Below are 6,215 nucleotides of genomic sequence, written 5' to 3'. Positions count from 1 at the left end.
ATGTCTTCCTAGTAGTTAAGCAGCTCACCTTTTCCTATCAATGTACTTTTCATTGACATGGGTCCTTGCCTTTTATGCATTCAAATGAGAACTCATAGAACTCACATGCATAACTAACTTAATTGGAACGACACAAAAACAAAATAATGTCAACACGATAGGTTGTAAACCTCAACTCGTGTGCTAGTGATGATCGATAAGGTTTATTTGATTTGTTCTTGAAACCTTTCAAGACCATTAACACTCCCACTGACTCCTTGACATATGAGATTCTCTTGTCAATAAACATTTCTTGACAAACAAATATTCAAGAGTTAGTGTAGTTTTTATCAAAACACTTCATAAATTGGTCCTAGTTGGTCTTTGTCTTATCCAAGACATCACCACTTTCACATTTGATGAATGCTATAAACCTTCTTAATACTTTTCACTCAATGTCACAATCTTAACTATAAGACTTGTTTTGGAATGAAGTATGATTGACTTCTTGATTTAACCATTTCTTCAATTCTTGAATCCTCTTCTTAGACATGCAATTGTACTAAGACTCTCTTAGAGGATTAATTGAGATATGGTTCTTAATCATTAAGACCTATCATAGAGTATAAAAGGTACTCTCCCTTCTTCTTAGAAAGGAGAAAGTTTTATCTTTCTGCCTACTTGATTCCTTTTATTCGTTTTGCTATTGATTTAAACCCTTTTTTTAATCAATTCAGAATTACACTTAATCTTATAAGTATAATCATATTTACTAAACCTTTAGTAAATCATGACGAATATCTTTGTTAGTCTTATGGTGGACTTGATCAACACGCAACTTTGTGTATTCGATCTCCTAGTCCTTCACTTGACACTTTTGTCAATGAATTAGTCTAATTTCCAAGTATGAAATTTCTCATTCATCGTGCAACCAAGTTGCATGATTCCATGTTTCTATCCAATTGAAACTTTGGTGATGAGAAACTTTCCTTATTCGGTAAATTCTTCGACATTTCCACAAATAACATAATAAGAACCAAATTCATTATTGCTAATAATAGAAACATTCAAACATCAATTTTTTAATATACGCCATTTGAAACAACCGTCAAAATTCGAGTCGGTTCTAGATTTGACTAGACTTAGTTGCACATATAGGCACTACACGTACTAGACTTAGTAACTAGAAGCTAAGTTATAACCTACTAGAAACTTGGAAATAATTAGAATCAATGGATAGTGTACTTAAATTTGACATTCATATGTGAATTTTACTACTACTTCACTTTAGTGACTATAAATATTAGGGTCACTCTTTGACTTGAACACCATTTCATGAATCATATACACACATCATGTACTTGACCTAGAAGTAAAAGTTAGGTAAGAGTCTCATAGAAACTTAAGTCAAAGTTGAAGAGTAGGACTAGTATACTTGATTCCTCAATTTCGCTTGAATCTCGGAATCACTACATAGAATGCCAATAAACCGATAAAAAAATGTTACAAACATTATTTCTAACTTGAATAAGAGTTATGAAACTCTAAAATAGTTTGAAATCTCAAAATTTAATTAATTTTGATATCCAAAGACTTACAAACTCTCAAAAACCCTAAGTGCCCTAAAAACTCAAATTTATAAACTTTAACACCTAAAAATCCATAAATTTGGTATGGACTATAAAATATCAATTTAAAATAACTCAATTTAGTAAAATATAACTAAGGAAAAAAAATTGAAGTCATTAGTATTTAACCTTATTTTCTAAGCCAAAAATCAAGGTTTTGTGAAGGAAAATTTAGAATAAAGTGCATGTTTTATAAAAACTTGATATTTTTATAAAATAAAGTTGTATTTTATAAAATTTAAAAGAGGGAGACCCTCTCTTCATTAAAAATTCGGATCTCTCCTCTCTCTCCTCTTCCCAACACATAATCAATTCACTCTACCACTCCATCTTCTCTCTCTCTCTCTCTCTCTCTCTCTCTCACTCTACCCCTCATTCTCTCTCACACTCCACCATTTACCACACTCAAACTCTCTCTTTCCATCTCTAGAACCACGAAATTCTCCAGCCAAGAACAACTCTTAACATTCAAATCTTCATCTTCTAGGGTTCTTCTCCATGGTAATCACGAAAATCCTCCAATCTCCTTCACTTTTCTTTCTAGTTTTAAAGGGTTTTCTTGCATTTCCTTGTTCTTCTACACCATTCTCTTAGAAAATTTGTGCGAATGTTCGTTCACTTTAGTTTTGATGATGATAGTGGTAGATTTTCACCAAAAGCATCTTGCATGTTACAAAAGGGTGAAGATCCATGACCTAAACCTAAGTCAAAACCATGAAAATGCACTTTTCTACACGTTTTGGTGGAAAATCACCACATGCATCCAAAGTTTTCTATCAAAAACAATTTTTGAACATTTCAAACTCATGAATGGTCTTCAAAACAACATGCATGTGATGATCTTCAAGCATAGATGCTTGATGATCAAAGTTGTTGTTACAAAGCTTTCAAATATGTTAATGAAAGATTTATTTCCAAATAAATATCTAAAAATAATTTTCTGACCAAATGCGATTTTTCCCACATTCTCATCAAAAAAATAAGATGCTCTCTAAATTTCCAGAAGATAATTCATTTTTCTCGTATTATTATAATTAATGCAATAAAATAGGGCAATAAATAATATAAAATACGTCCAGAGGTCTATAAATCCGTAATAAATTTGTGGCTAACCCCTAGGGTGAATAATGGCCTCTCATTAATTTTCATCTATTTATGTTGCTTTTTAGTATGATTTTCCATTTTATTTTTGTTTGGGTATAATAAATCACAAAACTACTTTAGGGTGTGTGAAAATTGTATCTAATAATTTTCGCAGCTCTTACCTTTGGTGGGAGATGCAAAAAAATAATGTCAGAAGTTTTCAACATGCGTTCCTATAATCCAAAATTCATGACATTTTACCAGAACATCTTTTTGTACAGTAGGAGGTTACATAAAAATATTTAAGATTTTTCTCTACTGTATAATGCTTTTCTCTTATTTTCTAATGTTAAATACACTTAAATACACTTAAATACACATAAATACCCAAAACCGGATTATACAATATGAAAACCACTTTTGGTATTTTTACCAGATTACCTACATGGTAAATGATGTTACAAAAATTTTTGGTAATTTATTTTAACTGTTTATTGTTTATTCTTCAATTAATGATTATTTAAAGGGATAAAACAAGGAAAAATAGAAATACCCACTGATAAATATCTTTTATATTTTTCCCAGCCTATGTATGTATAATAACATTTAAATAAAAAATTTGGATAATTTTAGAAAATAGTTTCTATTTATTTCAATTTTTATTAGAATAAATTCTCAAAAATCATAAAATTGGGTTAAACAGTTTAGAAATAGACTTTTATATTTTTCCCAGCTCGATAATGTTTAAGAACAGTAATACAAAAAGTTTTGGTAATTTTGGAAACTGTTTTCTATTTATTTCAATTTTTATTAGAATAAATTCATAAAAATCATAAAAATTGGTTAAACAGTTTAGAAACCCATTTTTATATTTTTCACAGATTAAGTAGTTGTAATGAAATTACTATAAAACGTTTGGGGCATTTTCATAACTGATTTCTATTTTTCATGAATTTTTATATATTTAGAGAATTAAATATATAAAAAATGGTTATGCATATCCATAATCCATGAAAATTTATCTAGTAGTCTTTTGACACATTTAGAACCAAAATCTGAAGTTTGATAATTTTTATTAACTGTTTAGTATTTTTCATAATTTTTTGGTTATTCAAGAAACTAAAGTTGTGAAAAATAGTTAGACAAATCAAAAATTCAAGAATAAATTATCCTAAGGTCTTTGCCTTCAATTAAAACTGAAATGCAAACTTTGGGAAATTTTAGAACTAATTTGATTTAGTTTTTCAATATTTCATCATTGGAACACCTCTAAAATGTTAAATATTAACATTTCAATAATGGAAAATTTTCACTTAAATTGTTATATAACAATTGATTCTTTGAAACTTAATTTCCACAGAAAACTGTTTGTAACTTTTCTATATTAAGTTTTGACACAATATTGGCATAATTCTATTGTAGATGTATACTAGTGTTAGATTTCGATTAGAGACATATTAGTGTGTAACATCGTTGTAGGAAAACGATAGTGGTACGAGAGGAGCGTAGTTCAAAGCACCATTTGCATTATCTCAATGTATTGTGAGTATTCACCACTCCCCTATTTTCGGTTTTTAAATGTTTTGGGGTGGAAAAGCATGTCCTAAACTATTTATATTCGTTGTATTTATTTGACTCGTATAAACTTGGTTGCTATATTTTGCATATTGTGAGTATTCACGACTTCCCCTATTTTCGGTTTTTAAATGTTTTGGGGTGGAAAAGTATGTCCTAAACTTTTTATGTTCGTTGTATTTATTTTGAGTTGTATGAAACTTGGTTGCTATATTTCGATGTATGTGTATGTTACTTTAATTCATGAGGACTTTATCGCGGTTAAGTCCCTGGAATCTCTAGACACAACTCATTAACTCTTTTAAGCCTATGGTTATTATGGAAAGCGCTATCAGGACGTAGACAACTCCTCACTCGCACGATTCGCTTGAGTGCATTTTACCATTTTAGACACTATGTTTGCGATACACATAGTAGTCAATAGGGCACGATTCAGTCTTTAGGCTTAGGTTGTGAACTCATGAATGGAAACTTGACGCACATACGAATCTTTATGCACACATGAAACTTGTACTCTCATGTTAGCAACGACACTTGTATACTTATTTTAGCAATGAAACTTGTATACTTATTTTAGCAACGAAACTTTTATGCTTATTATAGCAACATTACTGAAAACTTATATACTTGTTTTAGCAATGAAATTGTTTGCTCCTTGTAGCAACAAAATTGATTGCTCATTTTAGCAATGAAACTTGTTTACTCGTTTGAGTAACGAACTTTATCTTCCATGAGAATATGAATGTTGCATCTTACTTGGGCAACATACTTTATCTCTCATGATGACAAAGAATTTTTTTTTACAAACTTATTTACTCATTTTAACAATATACTTTTATTATTGGAAACTTTTATCAAAACTTTGATTTCAATTCATGGAACCAATATTATTTTGTTTATCTGTGAGTACTCACCAACTATTTTTATAGTTGACGCTCGTTTTACATGCTTTTTCAGGAATCATCAAGTAGGTGGCACTTAGGGACACATCACTTTTAGGAGCATTCGCATGTGTTGCATTTCAATTTACATTGTAATTTCTTTTAAAAGTTATTCAAACCCGTTGTAAATTTGTAATGGTTTTTAATACTATGGTTGGTGTTGTCTTTAAACTTTTGCTATGAAACCCTTTGTACTGCCACACCTCGTGTTTCCGCTTTAGCGGGGTGTGACACCATTGCAAGGATAAATAAATAATAGAAAATCAAAATTTATTTTATTGCGGAAAAAATTTGTCTTTACAATGCAATTCATTGAAAACCTATGCTAATACATCTTTTTTTAGCAATCTAATTCTAACTCTAAGTAGTAGCTCAAGAATCTAATCTTCGAAATCCATTCCTTCACGGTTAGATTCTGCACACTTCTTCCCTTAAGCTTCCTTTCTTTTCTTCGATCCTACAAAACATCAATTGTAATCTTATCACATTATGTATTAAGAATCTAGAATAGAAGCTTAAAAGAGTTAGTTAATGGATTTTACCTATATTAGAGCCATACGTTTTGACTCTCCCATCTCTTAGATCTCTTAGGTAAATAGGGCAACTTCGTCTCCAATGCCCCTTCTATTGGCAATAAAAACAAATTGACTCTTTTGGAACAGGACATGGAACTACTTTAGACATTGCCTTACTCTTATGATCAAACTTTTCGATCATAGCATGTCTTTCGTTACCATTGTCTATATCCATAGAGGTCTTGAAGGTAGATTCACCAATCAACTTTGCTTTTCTATTGCGCCAAACCATTGTTGATTCAGCGGCAATAAGCATATATGTGAGATCTATAAGGGCCACGTTGCAGTTCATCATATAGTACTCTCTTACGAACTCACTATATGAGTTAGGAAGTGACTGAAGAACCCAATCAACAACCATTTCCTCACAGAAAACGGATCCCAACATTCTTAACCTATCAATGTGTGACTTCATCCCTAGGACATGTGCACAC

The sequence above is a fragment of the Lactuca serriola genome, chromosome 1 (assembly GCF_051521515.1).
Source record: "Lactuca serriola cultivar US96UC23 chromosome 1, Lser_US96UC23_V15, whole genome shotgun sequence".
NCBI lineage: Eukaryota > Viridiplantae > Streptophyta > Magnoliopsida > Asterales > Asteraceae > Lactuca > Lactuca serriola.
Note: the sequence above shows the minus strand (reverse complement) of the source record.